Consider the following 25,632-nt stretch of genomic DNA (forward strand, 5'->3'; position numbering starts at 1 on the left):
CATTATTATGATAGTTTTAGAGATTAGTTTTTCAATGGAATATTTTTCTAGGAAAAAAGACACTGGGTTTTTGAGATGGTTGGTTTAGATGCCAACATGTATGCATATAGAGCTGACACTAGAGTGTTGACCCAGAGTATTGGGCTTTTTGAGGAAGGGGTTGATTCTTCCCTTCACTGATTCTGTAACTCAAAGATTTTGTGTTTCATAGTTCACGCTAGTCATGAGGTGGAGGTGGATGTCTCAAAAGGATTGATTTGAGAATGGGGTGGCAGGATAACAATGAGGATTGTTCACTTTTCCATGAAAGCACAGAACAGACAGAATCACAGAATTTTTGGAAGGGACCCTAGAAGCTATCAATTCCAATTTAAGCCCATAAAAAGAATAACTAATTGAACATAATTGATAAGTAGTCATTTCACCTCACTCCCACAAAGGGCATTCCAGTTGTTGATAACTTTAATTGTTACAAAGTTAATCCTGATATCAAACTTAAATTTGTCACATTGTAACTTCCTCTCATTGCTAATATCAATGGTTCTCAAAATGTAATCCAGCAGCTACTAGAGGTCTTAAAACCCTTTCAGAGTATCTATGAAGTTAAAACTTTTAATAATAATGCTAAGATGTTTTCATTTCTGATACAGTAAATATTGATGGATACAACTCATATAAATAAAAGGTCTTTGATAAGAGGTGGGTCTTCAATAATTTTTAAATATATAAAAAAATCCCGAGACCAAAAAGTTTGAGAATCTTTGCTAAAGATTCTACTTTGCTACAGTGCTACAATGCTAAAGTACTGCTTCTATTTTCTTTATCAACTGATTTTTCAAAACATCAGATAAATATTCTGGAATCAAGCAAAGCAACTTTTCCATAGGACAATCTTTTTTTGAAGATAGTAATGCCCTATGAATTTACTCTTCCCCAGTCTAACACTCTCTAGTAAACAATGCTCATATAGCATGGATTCAAGATCTTTCTTCACCCCAATTTTTCTTTTCTTTTTTTTATTTTTTGGGCAAGGCAATTAGGCTTAAGTGACTTGCCCAGGGTCACACAGCTAAGAAATGTTAAGTGTCTGAGGTCAAATTTGAACTCAAGTCCTCCTGATTTCAGGGCCAGTGCTCTTTGCCCTCACATCTACCGTGCCATCTAGCTGCCCTTCTAATTTTTCTCATAAGAACTCTCTGGTTTTTCAGTATCTTTCCTAAACTGCAATGCTCATAATATAATGCTATTTCCAGACAGTCTGACTAGGGAGGAGTACAGTAACACCATCAACTCCTTTTGCCTGGATTCTATGCTTCCTTTAATGTAGTCCAAAACCACATTAATTTTTTAAAATTGCCACATCATACTATTGACTCATGTTGTCACTTACCACTTACTCATATTTTTCACACAAATTGCTGTCTAACAATGTTGAGCTGATTTTTTGGAACTTAGGTATAAAACTTTGCAATAATTCCCTTGAAATTTCATCTGATCAGATTCAATTCAATTTTATAACTTGTCAAGATTATATTAGACCTTTGCTCTATGGGGGGATGGATCGTCCCATATGTAATTATTATACCTAAAGAATTATCTTCTTTTCTTCCTCCCTTTATTCTCCCAAGAAATTTTTTGGGGGGGAGAGAGGAAGAGGGGCAAAAATTCCTACTGAATACTCTGGGGGATGGAGGTAAGAAGGTTGGAGGAAAATGAGGGAAAGTATAGAATCAGGAAACTGAGAACCAGAACCAAATTTCATCTCCTTCAAAACTTTTATATAGGTTGCCCATCTTTTCTTCACTTTTCAAAGATAAGGACAGGGCAGATAACCTAGAGGAATCATTCTAGAATGGGAAATCATAATTGTTTCAAAGCCTCTCTTCCACTCCCTGGAGCATGGGAAGTCAGAAACTCAAACCCATGATGACACAGATGCAACATCAAAAAGGGTACAAAAGGGTCTTAGTCTCTTTTGTGCTTACAGATCTGTGGGTGCGAATATGCAGGTACAAGTGGCCACTTGTGGCTTCCCCTCCAGCTCTAATAACTATATCAAAGGCAGTGGCTCTACAGATATCTATTTCCAGAGCCCAGGTCACAGCCCCACACTACCTGGGAATCAGCCTGGGTATTTATAATAAATTTTAATAAAAGAGGAATTATAAAGACCACTTCATAGCTACAGATTGTGTAATTCTTTATAAGTTCTTTATCAGCCTATCCTCCAACTGTCTAAACTTGGGGCTATAATTGTGACAAAATGAAGGGATACAATAGAAAATGGGAATGGTAAATATGAAATAGAATTGGGAGAGCATATGAAAAACAAGTTTCTCAGTGGAACTCACAATTACTCAGTAGAAAGGGAGTACCCTATAAGGTTGGGGCATGCCCTTAGTTGGCAGGCTAACTCCTGAAAGGGACTTAGCACCCTAAAAGATTTAGATGTAAGGAGGAAAAATGGGGTAAGGAAGCACAGTGGAGTTAGGGGAGATACCATGTGGCACTGGGGAGAGAGGTAAGGCTAAAGACATCATAAGGCAGTGTGGTGGTGGGCAGACCTAATGAAAGATAGCAGCAAAGCCATGGGCCAAAAGTTATTTTACAGTGAAAATTTAGCCTCAAGATCTTGATATAACTTGGATTTCTCCTTTAGAGGTTGGGTCCGAGAAACTAAACTGATGTCCATTATGAGAGTGTACTTCCTGCTTACCTATGGGATTAATTTTTTTCAGTTCCTCTGCTAACCACATTTAATATTGAAGACCTCATCAGTTAGCATTTTGTCTCCCTCATTAGATTGTAAGCTCCTTGAGGACAGGAATGCTTTTTTTTGCTTCTTTTTTATATCCTAACCCTTAGCACAATGACTTACACATAGTACACATAGTAAACATTAATAAATCTTTATTGATTGATTGATTAAGTAATAAAGTTCTTAGAAATAACAGCTTTTGCCCTATAGAATAGCTTGCAAAGGCTTTACATATTTCCTTTTATTTTTGCAGCAACTATAGGAAGTAAGTGCTTTCATTTTCCTCATTTTAGAGTTGAGGAAACTGAGGCAGACAGAGGTTATGTGACTTGCCTAGGTCATACAGCTAGTAAGTGTTTGAGATGGGATATAAATTCAAGCCTCCCTGACTCCAGGTCCCCTGCATTTAGCCAACTAGAGCTAACTATGAAATAAAAGATATGAAAGACATGGTTGAAGCCAGATTGGAATTCTTGACTGACTTGCTCTAAAGTGTTCTTGTTTCCATGTAAAAACTAATTAAAATGAAAGACCCAGTCTGGTGTAGGCAATGATGGTCTCAGAAAAGAGTGGTTTAAATTGAGCTAGATAAACCTGACTCTGGTTCTAATGATCAAGTTCCCTTTAATCAAAGTATGAATAGTTTTAGAGGTTTATCTTTTTATACCAGTCTCTGGCCATTTTTTGGAATCCTACTGTAGCAGTTCTTAACATTTCTTTTGTGTAATGGTTCCCTCTGTTAGCTTGGTGAATCAGTCTTTGGAATCCTTCTCAGAATGATGTTTTTAAATAAATTCATGGGACTACAAAGAAACCAATTTGATTGACATATAATTATCAAAATATTTTTTTAAAACTAAATTATGAACTCCAAGTTCATAACTTCTAGGTTAGCTGTTTCAGAACTTATCACAATTTCATGAAGACCTCAACAATAAGAAGTTCCATGTGGCATTAGAGAAATAGAATTCTCACACTCTCAAGAGCTATAACTCTTGGGACATTTAGAGTTTCAAATTAAAACATTTCAGTTTTGTTTCTGACTAGGAATCTTAATTGTCATTGTAATTTATCTAAGTAGCACAAATATATAGCTGCAAGTTTATTTTACTAAGACCTTAGATAAGCTGATATTTATTAATGGATTTACTTTCCATGGCTTAAAGTAATAATGTCCTCTATACTCTTCTCTAGTCAAATTAGTGTCCTTACCTTTCCCATCATATATTGTTTAATATTATCCTTTTGCCTTGGCTTATTTTATTAATCCTGACCTGAAATGCCTTTCTCATACTTTAATGTGGTTAAAATCTTTTGAAATCAAGCTTGAACATTATCTTTACCATAAATCTCTCTTTTTATTATTCTGGTCCATGGCAATTTCCCCCTTTTTCCATGCTGCTATTGTACTTAGTTTGAACAATATAATTTAGCAATTCATTACTTTCTAATTCTTCTATTTTTGTGAGTCTTATGTTTCCAAATAGACTCCAACTTTCTTGAGGGCAGGAAACATCCTTTTTGGTTCCTAAACTGTATACACAGGTACTCAGTAAGTAGTAGGAACTCAAGGAATACTTTGTGAAGGAATTTTTGCAAATTTAATGAGATTTTAAAGTTCATTTTTATGAACTGAAATATTTTGGGGGTAGCTCTGTAGCCTTTTACATAATGAAACTGTTCAGCCATGGGCTACAACCTTCTTAGGTTGCCCAATTCCAGTGATTCTTGCTCACACATGTTTTCTTTGAAGATTTTGCTTACTTGCTGAGGTTTGTAAACTTGCCAAAATATCCACCCTTGTTTGAGTGGCACCAAGTCATGTAACGCTACACATGAAGTTTCAAGCCTTGTTGGAACTTGGCTTGGGTTTCTTTGGTCTTGAACTTGGAAGAAGACTATTTGAGTAGGAGAGAAGTTACTAAGTAAAAAGGGGGCTGTGTCCATTTTGCAAATCAATCATATTTCTTTCTTTTTTTAAGATAAAAAGAAGTAGGCATTTCTCTCATTCCTTGGAATGGGACTTCAGAAATCTGAAGTCTCAACACAAGTTGGAACATTGAGTCTTGAGGAGCACACACATCCTTGAGGAGAAATAGTGGTGCAGACTACCCTCACCTACATAGAGTATGCACGTATGGACATGCTGTGTTGTTTTGACTCTAGTTAATTTTTCAAAATACCAGCTCATGGCAATCTCCCACTCTCCCACACCCTTCCAGAACGTCAGGCCACTAATCCTGTCAGATTCCTGTGGAGAAAATCTGCACAAAGTAAGAAAGCAGGTATATACTTAGGCTAGGATTCCCTTAGTCTTTGTAAATGATTTGACTGCACTGAGTTATCTTTTCATTGCCTCTGCTTCTCTTTAAAATCTTTGAAAGTTTGATTTAATTAAACTCACATTTTCAAAAATGTGAGAGTCAGAATGCAGGTTGGAACAATATCATAGATTTAGAATTGGAAGGGACTTTCCAGATCCTCAGGTATAACCTTTTCATTTTATAATTGAGGAAATTGATGTACAGAAATGAATGGAACTGATTGGATGTTTTTTCAGTTTGAGATTAAGTCACATGATCCCTATTCCTAGAGCCCGAAGATGAGATCTTGAACCCTGCTTTGCAGGGAGTCATTTGTCTCTAAAGGTCAGACCCTCAGGAAGTGACGTGATCTATGGAAGCAGACAACATTGGTGACCATTGGTCAAGGATGATGATGTCCTTTTCATCTAGCCAATGTAAAAGCTTGGGTCTTTTGCTTTTTAAATCCCTGACAATCCAGAAGCTGGTCAGTTTCCACAGTACATGGTGGGAGCTAAAACGGCTCCCAGGTGTGTGTCTGGGCCTCTTCCTGCAGATACTAAATAAATACTTTCACTTTGTACCTAAAGATGTCCCTGATTAGTTAATTTGGGAAAGGGGATCTAGTACCCGTCCCACACAGAGAAGTTAAGATAATTGGTTTTGTTCAATCACGTCAGAATCTTTATGATCTCATTTCAGGTTTTCTTAGCAAAGATACTGAAATGGTTTGTTATTTCCTTCCTCTAGTTCATTTTACAGATGAGGAAATTAGGACAAATAGGGTTAAGAGTTATACAGCTGCTAAGTGTCTGAGGTCAGATTTGAACTCAGGAAGATGAATCTTCCTGACTCCATGCCCAGTATTCTATTCATTGCACCACCTAATTGCCCTCAAGCTAATTGTTTAATCTTTTAATTTCTCTGTATCTCAGTATCCTCATTTGTAAAATTTGATCATGAGTATGGGCTATCTTGGGTGGTAAAAGAACTGAATGGTAGATTCCCTCAGTAATGTTGACCTACCTCTTTTAACTTGAGGAGACTCTGTCAACATCCTCTGTCAAAATCTCATGATATAGAAAGGACTCTTAGTGGTTGTATCAGTGAATCTTACGCTATCATAAGTTCTATCTATCTGGAAAACTTTGATTGTGGGCATGGTGATATCTTGTATTCCAAGACCAACCTGACAAAGGATGGAGAAGGTAACAGTGGAATTTAGGCCAATAATAAATTTGTTTTGACCACAACGATTCATCAAAGTTCCTACAAAGATGTGGAAGGAGTTATATTAGTGCTTTTGAAGTATCAAAAACATTTGATGAAATTAATGAGCAAACAGCCTAGTTAATTCAATAGATATCTTTTATTTCCAGTGCTTCACTTGAGATTTTCGTTGCTTTTCAAATTCTGCATGTTATGTTTGTATGTATAGCTGATGCAAATGAGAGAGTTAGAGGTATTATTATAGGGATGATATTACTATTTTTCTTACTTTTTCTACCATTTCCTTTTTACAGCATTCATTCTTTCCTCTCTTTAATCTAGTTAGTTTCCCTTTTCATTCTCATCCCTTTTCCTCTCCAGCTATTAAAAAAAAATCCCTGCACAGGGAAATTTCCATCTAACTATAAAATCCCTCTTTGTGGTATTGACATTTTTACTATTCCTTGCACACTGTTCTCCATTTCTTAGCAAATCTTTTTTTATTACCTGTCACCGTGTCTGGAATGCTCTTTCCTCACTTTGATCTCTTCATTTCCATCTACTCAATGGGCTGGGAGTCCAGTGACCTAGTACCAGCATAGCTCTTGGTTGCCTATCTCTTAATCTTGAAAAATGACTACTCCAAAGTAGGGTTCTCAAGCATTTTTCAATCCATTTTACAGATGAGAAAACTAAGACTCAAAGAAGTTAAATGACTTTCCTGAGATAACATTGCTAATAGGTGATATAACCAGAATTTGAACCCATCTCTACTGAATTAAAATGAAGGACTTGTTTCATTCCAATATTTAGTCTCATTTGATCCTTGTAGCAATAGTTATACTTTTATAGGGCCTATACTATTATTTTCACTTTACAGATGAAGACAGAATTTTACTGAATAAATTCTGAACCACTATCAATATGCATTTGAAATTCTCCTTTTTGGTCACAATGTCCAGTCCTTCCACCACATTAATCCACTCTTTTACTTATTTCTGAACTTCCTATCCTATAATGTAGTCCCCCCATATAATCTCTTATTTTGTCCCACTTTTTTTCTCAGTCCATCACTGATACTCTGGATTTACTTCCCCTTACTTCTTAATCTTGACCATTTTAGTGATGATTTTATTGTTTTAATCCCATGACTCCTCGTCCTTCTATCGTGCCCATTTTATTAATTTCCAATGGTAACTGCATTGCTGGACCTCTCCAATCCTTTTCCCAAACAAAAGAGTCCTGCTAATGAAATCATACTAACCAAGGCCATTACAAAATTGTATTATCTGATACCTACTGGATTCTGATGCTGCTTTAACATTCTTTTTATTCTTCTATTGTTGGCTTATTTATGTGTTCTGTATTCTAAACCTTCTCTTTGCACTCTCAACTCTATCCTGTTCCTTGTAGTTTATTGAGATGATTGAGACTATTGACATAAACTCTTTTGCTTTAAGTGTAGAGATTCATCTATACTTTAAAATCTCTATTTTACTCATTTACTCTAATCCCAGAAGATAAAATGACCCTACTCTTTGCAAAGGCTAATCTCTTCCTCAGAGCTCTCATCCTAAATCCCCCTGTCCTGAATTATTGCCTTGATCAGAACAGTTAAATCATTTACAATTGACTGTTGCTATTACACAGGTACAATGTTTTCCTGGATCTGTTCCTTACTTTCTATCAGGTCATTTAAGTTTTGCCAGGTTTTTTTGAAACCATCCTGCTCATTATTTCTTATAGCGCAATAGTATTTCATTACAATCATATATCACAACTTATTTAACCATTTCCCAGTCAATGGGCATCCCTTCAATTTCCATTTTTTTTTGTCACCATGAAAACAGTTGCTATAAATATTTTTGTACAAATATACTCTTTTCCCTTTTCTTCAATCTCTTTGGGATACCTACTGAGTAGTGGTATTACTTGGTCAAAAGATATATAAGCATAATTTTATTATTATGCCCTTTGGACATAATTCCAAATTGTTCTCCAGAATTTTTGGCAACTTCACTAACTTTGCATTAGTATTCTAATTTTTCCACACTCCCTCCAACATTTGTCATTTTCCTTGTCTATTATGTTAATAAAACTGATAGGAAATAGTACTTCAGAGTTGTTTTAATTTGTATTTTTCTAATCAATAGTGATTTAGAGCATTTTATGTGATTAGAGAAAGCTTTAATTTATCCTGAAAATTACCTATTTGTATCCTTTGACCATTTGCTAATTGGAGAATGACTCATTCTTATAAATTAAACCCACTTCTCTACATATTTGAATAATTAGATCTTTATCAGAAATTTCCTATGAAATTCAGCCTTCCCCTCCAGTTTCCTTCTTTCCTTTTAATCTTGACTGCATTAGTTTTGTCTCTGTAAAATCTTTTTAATTTAGTGCAATATAAATTATCCATTTTAATTCTTATGATTCTCTTTATCTCACTTGATTGTAAAGCCTTCCATAGATTTATAGTAAGATTTTCTGCACTTCCTTAGTTTGCTTATGATATCACCTTTTATATCTAAATTCACCCTATCTTAGTGTACAGTGTGATATGCTGGTCTATGTCTAGTTTCTGCCAAATTACTTATCAGTTTTCCCAGTAATTTTTGATAAACGGCATTCTTATCCAAAAAAAATGGATCTTTATATTTATCAAACACTAGATTACAATGATCATTTACTTCTATGTATTGTGCACAACCTATTCCACTGATCCACTCAATGTCTTAGCCAGTACTGGCCTGTCATTATTAATTCCCTTGATATTTTTGACCTTTTGTTTTTCCAGATGAATTTTGATATTGCTTTTTCTAATTGTATAAAATAATTTTTGGTAGCTTAATTAGTATGACACTAACTAAATTAATTAATTTAAGTACAATTGTCATTTTTATTATATTGATTTAGCCTACCCATGAGAAATTAATATTTCTCTAATTATTAGATGTCTTTATTTCTGCAAAAAGTCTTTTGTAATTGTCTTCATATAGTTCCTGGTTCTGTTTAGCAATTATTTCAAGTGAAATTTTTCTTTTTTTCTCTTCCTGTTGGATTTTGTTGGTAATATATAGAAAAACTAATGATTTATGTGAGTTTACTTAATATCCTGCAATTTCATTAAAGTTATTAGTTGTTTTAACTAGTTTTTTTAGTTGATTTTCTGGGTATCTCTAAATATATCATCAAATTGTCTTCAAAGAGTGCTAGTTTGGTTTCCTCATTACCTATTCTATTTTTGTCTATTTTTTCTTCTCATTGTTAAAACTAGCATTTCTAGTGCAACATTGAATAATAATGCTAATAATGGGCATCATTGCTTCAGCTCTGATGTTTTTGAGAAGGCTTCTAGCTTATTTCCTTTACAGATAATGCTTGCTGATGCTTTTAGATAGGTTCTACTTATAATTTTAAGGAAAGTCCCATTTATTCCTATGCTTTTAATAGTTATAACTATCATATTTTATCAAAAAATTTATTGAGATAATCATATGATTTTTGTCATTTTTTAAAAATTTAGTTATAGTCCATGATCTTGATGACATATTGTGCAATCTCCTTGTTAGTATTTTATTTTAAAATTTTGCATTAATATTCATTAAGATAAATTTCTATACCCATCTGAGTAAGTTATTCTCTCTTTGAACCAATTCCAATGAGAATGAGGTCAATAAGAATGAATTTGAAAGTCAATTTTTCTATCTAGCTCTAATCTTTTCATCAGGAATGATTGAAAGTCATCTATTTCATTAAATATACATTTTCTTCTGAAGGATTATATATAGTTTTTCTGGGTAGGTGATTCTTGATTAGCATTATAGTTCATTTGCCTTCCGGAATATCATAATCTAAGCTCTCTCTGCTTCATTAACATAGAGACTGCTAAATCTTATGTGATTCTGACTGTGATTCCATGATATTTTAATTGTTTCTTTCTCACTATTTGTAGGTCTTTTTTTTTAAGCTGAGAACTCTAGAATCTGGCTGTACTATTCCTGGGAATTTTCATTTGGAATCTCTTTCAGTATGTTATTGTTGGATTCTTTCAATTTCTATTTTATCTTGTAGTTCTAGAATATCAAGGAAATTTTCTTGATATTTTCTTGAAATAAATAGATTATTTTTTAAAATCATAGCTTTCAGGTAATCCAATATTCTTATATTACCTCTACTAGGTCAGTCAGTTGTTTTTCTAGTGAAATTGTTCATTTTTTGGTCATTTTTTCATTCTTTTAACTTTGTTTTATTGTTTCTTGATTCATTATGGAGTTATTAACTGCTATTTGTCCAATTATAATTTTTTTTTTGAGGCAACTGGGATTAAGCGATTTGTCCAGAGTCACACAGCTAGTAAATCTCAGAGACTGGATTTGAACTCAGGTCCTCCTGAGTATGATGTGAACTATCTTTTCCTATCAGGAAGAAGCCCATCTAATTATATAACCAAGTCTAATAATAGTATCCTATTTTTATAGAGTGATTGGGAGGTGGAAAATCTTTATTTTATCCCTCAAATCTCTCTGCACCTTTAAATAACCTTTGAGATATTGATTAGCATATCTTTAGATAGATCTGAGATCCTGTCTGCCAGATGCATTCCATTTGACTCTTTGATCCCTCCACCTTCAAACTTCCTGGTTTTTTGATCCTTCCTCTTGAGTTCATGCTTTTATACCTGAGAAACCCCTAAAGCTATATTTCTCCTATGAACGATCTGATTATGATGAAAGTCTTGGCTAAATTTCCAGGACTAAGCCCAGGATGAGGTTACTCTCTCTTCCTCCAATGGTGTCTTTCTCCTTATTCTAGCTAATTTGGTTAATCTGCTAAACTCCTTAATGTATCTAACCTGTTAGTTGATGTCTTATTCCCACCTCATGAAATATTTCCCTTCTCCCCCTCCTCCCCCCTTAATTGTTCCCCTGGGAAACTTGCTTTTTCCTTGTTAACAATATATTCTCCCAACTTTATCTTATATTTGCCACTCCTGGTGCCTATTTTGCTTCTTATTTTTGTCTGTAACCTTTCCCCCTAAATAAACTTGCCTTTTGCCAAAGAGAATGGCCATTGTGAATATGTCCATATTTATTTCGAGCTAGGAATTGCTATCTCAACTCCATCAATTATAGAACCAGTGCTTTATTAATTTTACCACCTAGCTACCCTGCTCCATTCTAAATTTTATTGAATGACTTTCCTCAGTATGCTTTTGTATCTGCTTGTCCATTTGACCAATTTTACTTTTTTACTTTTTACTTTTTTTTTTAAGGAGTTCTTTGCTTCACTGAATTTTTATGACTCTTTTTTTCCATTTGGTCAATTCTGTTATTTTCATTCGCTGCCTCTTTTGCCTAGATTTAACTATCCTCTCATAATTTTCTTGCATCACTTTCATTTCTTTTTCCAATTTTCCTTCTACCTCTCTTATTTTATTTTTAAATGGGGGTAGGGGGAGGAGAAGAGAATGCTCCTAGTAATTTTTGTTAATTCTTGTTGTTCAATTCACTTTTTTCCCTCATTGAGGCTTTGTTTTAGCTGTTTTGATGTTGATGTCTTCTTTTCATTTTGTGTCTTCATAGCTAACTTTTATATAATGCTTATTATGTGCCAAGCACTATCATAAATGCCTTACAATTATTATCTTATTTGATCCTCCCAACAGCCTTAGGCTGGATTTGACCTCAAGTAATAATAAAAATAATCAAAATTTAAATACTGTGCTAAGTGCTTTACAATTATCATCTTCTTTATTCTTGCAATAACGCTAGAAAATAGATGCTATTCTTCCCATTTTACAAATGAGGATACTGAGATAAACAGAGGTTAATTGAGTGTCTCAGGATCACACAGTTCGTAAATATCTGAGGATAGATTCAGAACTCAGTATTGGGTATTTATTCCATTATATTACTCAGCTTCCTCATAGATTTAGAATTGGAAAGAGTGTTAGACATCATTGTCTTGCTCCATTTTATAAAAGAACTGAGGTCCAGTGAGACTAACTAGTTTATTTGAGGTCACACAGGTGTGTACAGAGGTAGAATTTAAATCTAAAGCATCTCATTCTAAGTCCAGCATTCTTTCCCATCAATAATGAATGTTTTTCTCTCTGACAGCAGATGCCTTTACTTTTGCTAAGAAAAGGAGTGGCTAAGGAGTGGCATCTTTGGCAGGAAGCAAGTGGGAACATTTAGATAAAATGTAATATAAAAAAATTAACCAATATTGCTCCCCATAGATAATACCTTGCATAATAATGACACTTAAGAGTTGAAAAGGACCTCAGTGATGATCTGGGTGCCAGCTGAAAGGAATCCCCACCATAACATAGCCAAGAAGCTGTTATTTAGCCAAATACTAGAAATCTTCAAGATAAGGGCATCCACTATGTTTCAAAGCATCTCATTCTACTGTGTATCTTTCCCCGTTCCAACAATCGTTCCTCATTCGACCTTCTGGGGCCAGGTAGAATATTAATCTGATCATTCTATATGATAGCTTATAGACTGAAGACAGCTATCATTTCCCATTTTATCCCTGGGTCTTCTCTTTTCTAGACTAAGGACTCTTAGCTCTACTGATCTTCATAGAACACATGGTCAAGATCCTTCACAATCCTGGTTACCTTCCTCTAGAAACTCTTCAGCTCATTAATGTCCTTCCTAGACTGTGACATCCAGAATTGAACCCAGTGGTTTAGGAAAGAGATCTAATGAGGTATAGGATTTGCCAACAAGTTCCCTTACTTAAGCTAAAGGGAAGGGTTGCCATTTTTGTCAGAAAGCAAGTGGAAACATTTAGATAAAATGTAGTTCAAACAAAACAAACATTATACCTTTCTAATACAAGCACAACTCAATAGTTTGAGCATTAATGTGAGGGGTACTCAGGAAGGATTGGTACCTCTATTTTTTATTATTATAGGTTTTTATTGACAGAACATATGCATAGGTAATTTTTCAACATTGTCCTTTGCACTCACTTCTGCTCCAGATTTTCCCTTCCCTTCCTCCATCCCATCCTTTCCCCTAGATGGCAGGTAGTCTCATACATGTTAAACATGTTAAAGTATATCTTACATACAATATATGTGTGCAGATTCATACAGTTCTCTTGTTGCACAAGAAAAAGCAGATTCAGAAGGTAAAAATAACCTGGGAAGAAAAGCAAAAATTCAAGTAAGTCTACATTCATTTCCTAGTGTTCTTTCTCTGGGTGTAGCTGATTCTGTCCATCATTGATGAATTGGTACCTCTATTGTGTGGGCTTGCTGAGCCCTTTTCAGGGTTGCTTCTCCATCTTTGGTGTCCACATGTGACCCAACTCTCACCTGTGACGCCAAGAAGCTGGAACATGTACAGCAGCCACATCCTAGCAAAAATGTCTCTGCAGATGGGCTTTATAAACTAAATTGAGGATAATTTAACTCCTTGGTGAGTTAGAAGGGGGTAGACACCCAAGCATATGAAGAATTTTTCTTGCAGAATTGGCCAATGACAACAATTTATTCCAATGGCCATGAAGGAAGCTGAAGATGGCACCATGGAGACTCAAAGCAGATATCAGACAATAAGGGTATTCACTGCATCCTGGGCCAGTGCCAGTCACCCTGATTTTATTTTGCTCCTGGATTTTGATGATCATGAAAAAGAGAGTGAATCTGAGGGCTTTGTGCATCTCTGCCTCCCTTAAACCTAACAGGTAAAATGCAGACAAGATTAGAAGGGAAGTAGAAGGGAAAATTTTTTTTATATCCAAGGGTTTTGATAAAGGCCTCATTTCTTTCTCTATTTTATTCAAGTAAGCCTCTAAGGATATAAAATTTCCCCTTATTACTGCTTTGGCTGCATCCCACAAATTTTGGTATGATGTCTCGTTGTTATTATCTTGAGTGACATTATTAATTGTGTCTATAATTTGCTGTTTCACCGAATCATTCTTTAAGATGAGATTGTTTAGATTCCAATTACTTTTTGGTCTATTTACCCTTAACTTTTTGTTGAATGCAGTTTTTATTGCATCATGATCTGAAAAGAAAGCATTTACTATTTCTGCCTTCCTTCATTTAATTTTGAGATCTTTATGTCCTAATATATGGTCAATTTTTGTGTAGGTTCCATGAACTGCTGTAAAGGCCTCATTTCTAAAATAGATAGAGAATTGACTCAAATTTATAAGAATTCAAGCCATTTTCCAATTGATAAATGGTCAAAAAAAATGACCAGACAATTTTCTGATGAAATTAAAACCATTTCTAGTTATATGTAAAAATGCTCTAAATCACTATTGATCAGAGAAATTAAGACAACTCTGAGGTACCACTACACACCTCTCAGATTGGCTAAGATGATAGGAAAAGATAATGATAAATAATGGAGGGAATGTGGGAAAACTGGGACATTAATATATCATTGGTGTAGTTTTGAACTGATCCAACCATTCTGGAGAGTAATCTGGAACTATGCCCAAAGGGCTATCAAACTATGCATACCTTTTGATCAGCAGTGTCTCTACTAAGTTTATATCCAAAAGAGATCATAAAGGAAGGAAAGGGACCTACATGTGCAAAAATGTTTGTGGCAGCCCTTTTTGTAGTGGCAAGAAACTGGAAACTGAGTGGATGCCCATCAGTTTGGGAATGGCTGAATAAGTTACAGTATATGCATGTTATGGAATATTATTGTTCTATAAGAAATGATCAGGAGGATGATTTTAGAAAGTCCTGGAAAGACTTAATGAACTAATGCTAAGTGAAATGAGCAGAACCAAGAGATCACTATACCCAGCAACAACAAGATTATAAGCAAGATTATATGATGATCAGTTCTAATGGACGTGGCTTTTTTCAGCAGCAAGATGAATCAGGCCAGTTCCAATGGTCTTGTGATAAAGAGAGCCATCTATACCCAGAGAGAGGACTGGGGACTAAATGTGGATCACAACATAATATTTTCAAATTTTTTATTGTTGCTTGCTTGCATTTTGTTTTCTTTCTCATTTTTTCCCTTTTGATTTGATTTGTACAGAATGATGATTGTGGAAATATGTATAGAATTGCGCATTTTAACATATATTGGATTACTTTTTATCTGGGGAGGGAGTGGGGGAAAAGGAAGAAAAAATTTGGAACACAAGGTTTTGCAAGGGTGAATGGTGAAAATTTTCTATGCATATGTTTTGAAAATAAAAAGATTTAATTAAAAAAAATCTAACAGGTGAGTCAAGACATCATATTGTGAAGTCATTGGTCCTCTTCAAAACTAAGGACAATCAACAATTTATTGGTACAGGTGTTCTGCCCACCAGTGTATTTTGTTTTCAGGAGTTAACAAGGTTTAAAGTATCTATCTTTAGGTGATGGGCTTCTCTGTACTTAGCTGAGTTAGCCTTTAGTCAATAAACAGGCTATTGTCAGAGTGTCAGAAACCAGGCTCATATCCAAGCCACAAGAAGGGTTCAAACATGGACCTTAGTGGAGGAATCATGTATAAGCCCTCGCAAAGTAACAAATTTCTGAAGTCTATTGCCAATAATGTTTATCTCTCTTTGTAAGCTTGGTCTATCTATAGTTGTAGAATTATCTTGTTGTTTCCACCTATCTTGAGCTAATATCTTCTAAGGGAGGATTGTAAACATCTGAGAGCTTTTCTAGGGATGTGTGACATAGCTGCCACTTTGCTGTATACCTTCCTCCAAGCTTTCTCTTCTGAAAGTCCTTCCTATTAGCCAGGTATTGTGGCCCATACCTATGATTTCTTTAGTCAGAAGGCAGAAGTTGGTGGATCTCTTGAGCTTGTACTTTTCAACCAGGAGTCCACTAAGTCTGGAACAAACTGATATTTTTTCAGGAACTGGAAAAGGGGAGAGATACACTAGGTTGCTTAAGGAGGGGCAAACTGCGCAGGTCAGAAATGATCAGGTAGAGATGGTCCTCAGCCAATCAGAATAGGACATAGGCCTATGAGTCTCCAGGTACAGATCAGACACATTGTGAGATCTACCCCCCTTTACGTGGTTTTAGAAACACTTCTATCATAGGACCTTATCTTCCTTTTTTATAAGGCCAATTTCTCTAGTAACCCTTGCACTGATGTGAATTACCTGTATCCAAAGAGTTAAAAGAAGATAGAAGCACTGTAGCATTTACACTTTGAAAAAGAGGAATTAAGGAGGCAAGTGGAATTGCCTATCTAATGTGGGTGAACAGGAAGAAGATTATTAACAGAAAAGTCATTAATTCCACAACAATTATGCCATCTAAACTTTTTTTTATGTGAATCTCAATGATGAACTCTTAAAAGGAGAGAGAATCTCTGATGGAATGAGTTATGGATCATAATCCTTTCATGCTTTCTCATTTTGTGGAATTTATATCCATGTCATGAGGCAGCTAAGTGGTACACTAGATAGAGTACAGTATAAACCTAGAATAAAAAAAAACCTGAATTAAAATTTGACCCTAGATATTTAGTTGTGTTTCCACATTAAACCTGGCACTGATATGTTTATCTTTCTTCCAAGAATGGAAGGGAGAGAGGATACCTGAGATTGCTATGTGAACCTAAGCAAGTCACTAATTCTCTGTTTGCCTCAGTTTCCTCATCTGTAAAATAAGAATAATAACTATCACTTAATTTGCATGGTTGTTGAGAATCAAATGAGATAATAATCATGAAATCCTTAGCACAGTGCCTGGCACATAGTAGGAACTATATAAATACTTATTCCTTTCCCTTTCCTCCCATTTATTTTCATAAATCCTCTGTCAAATCAACATTCTGGAGGTCTTCCTTTAGATATTTTAACTTTTTTCCCCTTCTTTCCTTTCTTCCTTCTTCCATCCTTCTCTCCCTCCCTCCCTCCTTCCTTCCTTCTTTCCTTCTTTCCCTCCCTCCCTTTCTTTCTTTCTTTCTTTCTTCCTTCCTTCCTTCCTTCCTTCCTTCCTTTCTTTTTATTTTATTATTTTATTAATTTTTTTTATTTTTTAATAACTTTTTATTGACAGAACCCATGCCAGGTAATTTTTTACAACATTATCCCTTGCACTCACTTCTGTTCCGATTTTTCTCCTCTCTCCCTCCACCCCCTCCCCCAGATGGCAAGCAGTCCTATACATGTTAAATCGGTCGCAGTATATCCTAGGTACAATATATGTGTGCAGAACCGAACAGTTCTCTTGTTGCACAGGGAGAATTGGATTCAGAAGGTAGAAATAACCCGGGAAGAAAAACAAAAATTCAGATGTTTTAACTTTTCATGGGTACCAGTGTAAGATTTGTGTTGTCTATTCATCTGTTTTCCCTTGTTCTCACTACAAAACTAGTCTATCTCCTTTTCCAAATATATATTTCTAAGATGATATATTTAATGACACTTCTTGCCCACGTAATTTGTGGCATCATACTTGAGCTCACAGAGATTGGATTCAATAGATGGCTTCAACAATAATTTGTTCTTTGGGTCATTCCCCTGGGAATCACAGCCATGTCTAGAGCTGGGGCCATATATGGCTTTGTCCTAGGTCAGGAAATTTATAATTTATATATATATGTATATACACATAATCTATATACATATATATATAATTTTATATCTATAATTTTTATATATAATTTATAATATAACAAATTAATTGCTGAAGAGAAGGAGATAAGGCAAGCTGCCCAATGAGTACAGAAGATGGTTTTTTCACTCTGGTCAGCTGTGGTAACAGTAGATCTCAACCTGCTCCCTTCTTCCTTCTCTTTCTCCACTACAAGAAGAAATATCCAATCCATTTGACCTGTCTACTACCTGGTTTTTCCCTTTATTTCCTCCTTTCCAGGAGCAGAGATGAATAGCAATTTGGCAACCTCCTCCCTCTTATATACTATTTAAGGAAGCTTAAAGTCTTCTCTTGTGGAGTAGAAAAAGTAAAGAACTCAAAATGGTTTGGATTAGAGCATGTCTGAAATTCCCTCTAACTGATCTTCTCCTTAAGCTACTAGAGAAATTCTCCTTCCCTATTCATCTGAATTTGTTTTAATTCTTTCTTGAAGTATTATTTATGACATTAATAGAATAGTTACTGAGGGCATATTTCATGCTTCTTGCTCCAGTTGGTATTGCTTGACATGAGTGCCAAAATTATTGGTTTATAGATTTTCTGGGATCATCAGAAATGCGGCTTGTGTCCATCTAAGGACTTTAATCTCTGTTTGTTTATAAGCAGAGACTTACAAAATAACAAAAGAAAGAATAAATTTATTAAGATTGCAATAATAATAATAGAAGAGTAACACAATAGGCCTTTTCTGGGAAGGTCCTATTTACCTAATGTTCAGGCACTGTCAGCCTTTTCTCATTTTCTGGCACTTAGTCATGGTCTGTTAGTGAATAGATTTGAAAGCCTGAATGAATGAACAGCTTCTCCTAGGTACTTACCTGCTTTCTACTGAATTCTTTTTGCTCATCCCCCTCCTGCTACTTTTACTGTTATTACCTCTTAGTGATATACCTTAGCTCCCTTGGTTTGTGATCCCCATGCTTCCTGACTCAACTATGTCTATCTGTAGTGTCTTTCCTGGTAATGTGATTGTTTTTATCTGGCTAGTTCCTTTGTTCTTTGTAGTTGCTACAAAATCTTTGGAGCCTCCAGGGATGATATGATCTGCTTCTAGAGCTAAGTGGTTCCCTGTGGCCACACAAAAAGTAATCAAATGTCTGCCCCATAGTTGCTCCTCTCACTAACTTCCACCTGGATGAAGGCCACACATACTTTTTTGTGATGGTCCTAGTATCCTTGTCAGTTATTACTGGCATACTGCAGTCTCCATAGGTCCACCATTAACCTCTGGATTTTATGTAATTCTGATACTCTGAATATATCAGTGTTTCATGGTTAGCAGCCAATACATCACCAAGAAAAAAAATAGGAAAACAGGAAGAAATGTCTCCTAGAAAATATTAAAAGAAAATAAATTCAGCCCAAATGTAAAATCTTGATCATGCTTAATATAATAAATACTTGCTGACCTTAAGAAGAATAAGCTGTTTTTCTTCCCTAGGGCAAAAGGGTATGAGGCTGGAATTGATCAATAGTGCATGTTTTGGGTAAAACAGGTCATAGAAAAAAAAAGCCAGGGAAACTATACTTTTTGAAATATGATTGGAGAAAGAAAGCACATCAGCTCCAAGAGAAGTAAATTATATTTTGGCTTCAAGTTATTTGGAAAACTATCCATCAAACCCTTCATCACAAAGCAGACAGCAAAACCATTGGAATGAATGATAAATGATCACTGGTAAAATGTTGCTTAAGAAAAGTAAGGGAACAGTTTTCAGTCTTGGCTCCCTCTCAGAGTTACCCTACTTAAAGATGGAGACTCTCTAATCCTAACAGAGGCAGTGACAGCTGAGATGTGGATAGTGATGTTCAAATTTCTTGGAGCAAGTAAAATAATAAAATTTATTGATTTAAACTACAAATCTTACAGCTTCTTCCATGTTTAAGAAACTTTTCATTTAATATGCCCTTCTTTGCTGTAATTATTTGATTTACATGCTTTAGTACTGATTGCCCAAAGTTTTATTAAATAATCTTTAATTTTTCATTAGAAAATAATACTTAACACATTGAATGCTAAGAATAACTGATGAATAGTCTATTTCCCCAAATCTAGTCTTCATTAAAGCCCACAGGTATTCAATGGGGCTTAAATCAACTGGGTTTCAAGGTCATTGATGATTGTCTCCATCTCTTGTATAAAGTTCTTCACCGTTTGTAATGTGTGGACATTGTAGGTCATGTTGCAGTGTTCCATCTTTAACTGAGAATTTCTGTAATTCTGAAACAATTCTATTTCTCAGTTTAACATATACTTATTAGAGGTTATCATTCCTTCAATAAGGGCAAAACTTTTGGTCACACTAAAAGAAAAAGAAAACATTTATTGATTAGATTGAAAAAAAAGCTTGATTAATATGTCTAGATCTTACAGGTATATTTGGATTTCTTTGGGTAATAATTTTGACATATTCATGAATGAAAATGTGAGCTTTGTTAGTAAAAAAAATAACTTTTCCTAATCTGCAGTATTCTAGTTTTTCTTCCATCTTTCCAATAACAATTTTTTTTCTTCATACAAATAGTTGGCAGGGTTTTTTTTTTCGGTTGTTGTTGTTGTTTTCTACTGGTCTTTGTATTGCTTTTTGAACTTTAAAAAGCCCATAGGATACTATAATCAGTAACAGCTCTTCAATCTTTCAAGTTTCTCTGAAAGACTTTGCTTGTTTATTGAAGATTAAACGGACTGTTTTGAAGCAATAGTTATAAGTTCTTAGTATTATTTCTTTTTGTCTCCTTTTTGTTTGCACTTCATTGCAGCTAACTGTTTCACTGAGTTTATAGTGATTCTTGAAACACTAGACTTACCACATCAACAGCTGCTGTTACATCTGTAATAGTCATTGAATTGTGATCTTTCAGAGTTACAACTTTGGCACTTTTCTTTGAAATTACATCTACTCTTACATACCATAGAATTAAAAATATAACAAAAGAGATAAATTAATGCATGTGTGTCATGAAAGTTAGTGTTTAAATGACAGAAAATTAATTAAAGATAAGGAAACAATCTTCACATGCTTCTTGTGGTCCAAGTAAGATACTATGAGTCAGACTAGTATCAATAGAAATATCCATGCTATAATGCTGTCTTAAACTGAAGCCCATCAAAATCAAAACTCATTTTATATAATTTGCACATGGTTATTTATACTATTTAAAAGCTCACAAAAGATTTTGAATAAGTAATCTTATTTGATCTTGTGGCAACTTTGTGAGATAAGTATTACAATTTCATTTTCCACATGAGCCAACTGAGGCTGAGTGGTTAAATGACTGGCTCATAAACACCTACTTAGCAATCATTTTAGTTAGGATCTAAATTCGTGTTTAAGGACTCCAAGTTTAGAGTCCTTTCCACTAAGCTACACTACCTTTCAAAACCTCCAAGAAGGAACAATAAAGGAAGCAGGAGGAGGAGACATTGCTTGCATTATGACACAAGCAAATGACCTTGCTCTGCCCCTAGACTAGACTGTGTGAGCTTGGATTGAGAATTTGTTCTTTGCTGGAAAAGAACAGTATTTTAGGTGACTAAAATTTGGACAACTTCACTAATGTCCTCTGATGCCTCACCTTTAAGATGTAATTAGGTCCCTCAGATAATAGTTCTGAAAATAGCTCATGTAGAAAGTGCAAAAGATTTCATACTTTTGCTGATCTGTGTTATTTTTCTGCATCATACCATGGGGGAAACTTTGCATGGTTTTTTGAATGTGTAAAACCAGTGCATTTCTCTGTGGAGGTAGAATGGTCCATTTGAGATTCTATCCTTTCTGCTCTTATTGGAAAAGAGCTGGATGATTCCTTCCCAGGTCTTTCTTATTTCCACATACCATGTGGATATATTTTTCTACTGTTACCACCCTTACCACCTCCTTTCTCTCTGGAGAGTTGATCATCCTCTCTCTGGCACAATAATTAGTTCAGTTTATCCCGCTCAGGGGTAGTATATATGGTACTTTTTTCTATTTTATGGGATTTATATTCAAATAATTATTAATTTAATCACAATAGCTCAAAGCCCTCAGGTAGGAAAATTCTTGGCAGTCAAAGATTTGGCTTTCTGTCCTAATTTAATTTTTTTTTGTGAATGTCTAGCCAATAATCTCTAATTTTTATGATGGAAGTTAAAAGAAAAACAAAATAAGATGTTTTGGGAAAATAGAACAAAGTAAAAGAAGAAATAAAGAGTATAGTACTTGTTTGTTACTGGATAGGTAAATAGAGATAAGATTGTGGGAAAACAGACATCTTTTTTGAAACTTCTCTTAGGACTTGAAAAGTTAGATTTCACAGGTAGCTTCAATTTGAATCTTCTTCTTCTGCCTGTAGTAATTACTTTGATCTCTCAGTTTCTCCATTTTGTTTCTACTTCCAATTTCTTCTTTCTCTTACTGCCCCATGTTCTTCATTCTTTCTAGGTTAAGTGGTTAAGTCCTTTTTGGGAAGGGGATATTTTCTCCCTACTGCTGCTGATTTAGAAAGTGAATATTTAATTAAGAATAGGTTTTTAAAAATTTGAATTTTTATATCCTAATTTTCATTATGATAATAGGTTCCATCCAGAGTTGAGCATGATTATTTATAGTAAAATATGCATTTAACTGGAATCTTGCAAAACTAATAATAGATTCACCAAATTAAAGTTAGAAGGGAGTTTATAAGTTATCTAGCCCAATTTCTTTATCTTAGAGGAGAATAAAGTTCAGAGAAGGGAGGTGACTTTTCCCAATTTCTTTATCTTAGAGGAGAATGAGGTTCAGAGAAGGGAGGTAACTTTATCCCTCTAGATATCAAAATAGATTTTAATAAAATGACTTTAAAAAGGTAAAAAAATGTTTTAAAGCAGATCTACCAAGATGGATATAATAATCATTAGTTATCACATATAGAAGAGGAGTAGAGGTGCTTAGTAATTCCCAGGACAAAGACTAACAAAGAAGCCAGAGATAAAAGTAGGAATCAGTTAGTCCAAATCCCATATTTTATAAATGAGGAAACAGAGACCTTAACAAGTTAAGGGAGTTTTTCAAGTTCAGAGTTAGTGGAACCAGCTTTTGAAGCTAGGCCACCTAAACACATTTCTATTATATGACTAAGTCTCTTTCAAAGCCTTTCCAGCTTGATAAAATCTGTGAGAGCTTAATTTGACCAATTGACTTAATTTTACTCTACTGTTAGAGTCTCTATGAACCTGAGGCAACCTCTATACCCTCTTGAATCAGAGAAGGCTTTCATGTGGTTAACCAAATTTGTTCACATTGAGTAGGACACTTTTGTTGTTGTATTTAACTTAGTCTACTCTTTTAAAAAAATGTACATATTAATACAATTTATAGTCTCCTATGAAATTTTCTTTTCTGTTCTTTGTATAATTAAATATTCATACTTGTTGATTCTTAAATTTATAATAAAAAAGAAAAAATATATTAAAATGTAGTCATTTAAAAGTACAAAAATTACTTCATGTTAGGGGCAGACCTGACTCAGACTACTACCATATTAATTTATATTTGAAGTTGGGATGAATTGAGCACTCATAAATCATTCTACAGTCAAACAAATGAGATTTACTTAACCATAACATAGAAACAGGATATTTCAGGACTTAGCTCATGTAGGAAAGGTAGTTTTCAACTCCATATAAAAACATGTCCCTTCAGCAGTTCAGGATGCAGTAATAATAAATAGTCTTGAGATATCAACCAAGTCTTAAGAACCCTAACTTATATGATTAGAAAGCCATGTCAATAGGATTAGAGATAACCAAGGGAAGTACAATCTAAGTATTGAATCACTTTCCTCTATCCTAATTAGCCAAAGCAATGTCTGAAGTGGGAAGGAGAAGGTAAGAAGAAAACTTGGTAGATATTGGTCCTAATTCATTCAATAAATAAACACTTCAATATTTTCAGCCCAACTTCACATACATTAGGCTTAAGAAATATTCACAGGATCACAGATGTAATCTAGGAAAGGAATTATAGACTAGTTTTTTATTTTATAGATGAAGAAATTGATTCTGAGGGGTTAAGTGATACCTAAAGTCACATAGATAGTATTAGAGATAGGATTCAAAAACAGGAGTTCTGACTGTGCATGCTATTTCTTTGAAAGGTGAAGGCTTTCATGTACATACTTTTAAAAAATTGTTTTGGAAAGAGAGAAACCATATGTGTGGTTTGGTTTTTATTGAAAGAATGGGCAGATAATCTAGCAAGAACACATGAGAACAGTCCATTAAGGGTCATCAGTATTTACTTGACTTCACCCAAACGCTCACTTTTTGTTCAAACATGTTTCTTGGGAGGATGTCTGACAGAGAAATGATTGACATTACTCAGAGTAAAGAGCAGGGAATGTACCAGTATTATCCAGACATTCCTGGAGAATTCCATCAGACCACAGAACACCACATTCCAGGTCCAAATGAGTTATTTATTGCTATCCATACTGATGGAATCATCATATTTCTAGGGCAAAGAGCCCATCTCACATTTATGGGACATGAGGGATGAGAACATGGAAAACCAGGAGAGAGGAATTACTTGTGAAAAGGTTGTTGTTGTTGTTTCTAAGTAAGCCCATCTTGTTGTAGGAAGGAATTCAATTTGGGTCTTTGGCCAGACCCAGGTAAAGGCAATGGTAGATATAGACTTCAGCAAAAGATGGACCTTTGAGGAAGGTTATATGCTAAGTCTTCTCAACAGTATCAAAGAATTAGAAAGCTTAAATAAGTTCTACAGGAAAATATTGGCAACCAGTGTACTTAGACCTAGTCCTAAAGGTTGTGGGGATGTTACCTGTGGTTTGGATGGTGGTGTGGTAAAACACAAGTTTTGTGACAGAAGATTTGAGAAAGATATTTTGGTGTATTTTTATGTAGAAAAAAGCTAAAGTGATTCAGGAAATGCACTCCCTTCAACTTCATTTATCTCAGATTTCTACTAAAACATTGAGAAATATTAGAAGAGAAGGGACCTTAGAGATTATCCAGTCAGGCAGTCAAAAATACTTTTAAAGAAATCATCATGATGATCAATTCTGTTGGATAGGCTCTCTTCAACCCAGTTCCCAGATGATTCCCAGAACCCAGATGATTCAAACCAGTTCCAATTGTTCAGTGATGAAGAAAGACATATACACCCAGAGAGAGGGCTGTAGGAACTGAGGGTGGATCACAACATGGCATTTTCACTCTTTATGTTGATGTTTGCTTGCCTTTTGTTTTCTTTCTCAGTTTTTTCCTTCTTGATCCAATTTTTCTTGTGCAGCAAGATAATTGTATAAATATATATATATATACATATATTGGATTTAACACTTATTTTTAACATATTTAATATGTATTGGACTACTTGCCATCTAGGGGAGAGGATAGAGGGAAGGAAGGGAAAATTTGGAACAGAAAGTTTTGCAAGATTCAATGTTGAAAAATTACCCATGCATATATTTTGTAAATAAAAAGCTTTAATAAAATAATTTTTTTAAAAAAAGAAATCATCATGGGCAGAATTTGAATCTAAGTCCCCTAATTCTAGGGTCAATAATCTCACTGTGTCAAAGTTCAAGATTGTCTATGACATCCTCTCCCTCAGTGCCTGAGATATTGGTTCTGTATAAAAACTTTTGGAAAGCTCAGGGAGAGCATCTTACTTTCTGACAATCCTTCTTCTCTCTGTGCTTTCCCTTGGACAACTAGCTGGGCAGGATAAATCAAATAACTGCTTCCTGAAATTTTGAGA

This window comes from Sarcophilus harrisii, chromosome 2, assembly GCF_902635505.1.
Source record: "Sarcophilus harrisii chromosome 2, mSarHar1.11, whole genome shotgun sequence".
In the NCBI taxonomy this organism is placed as follows: Eukaryota; Metazoa; Chordata; class Mammalia; order Dasyuromorphia; family Dasyuridae; genus Sarcophilus; species Sarcophilus harrisii.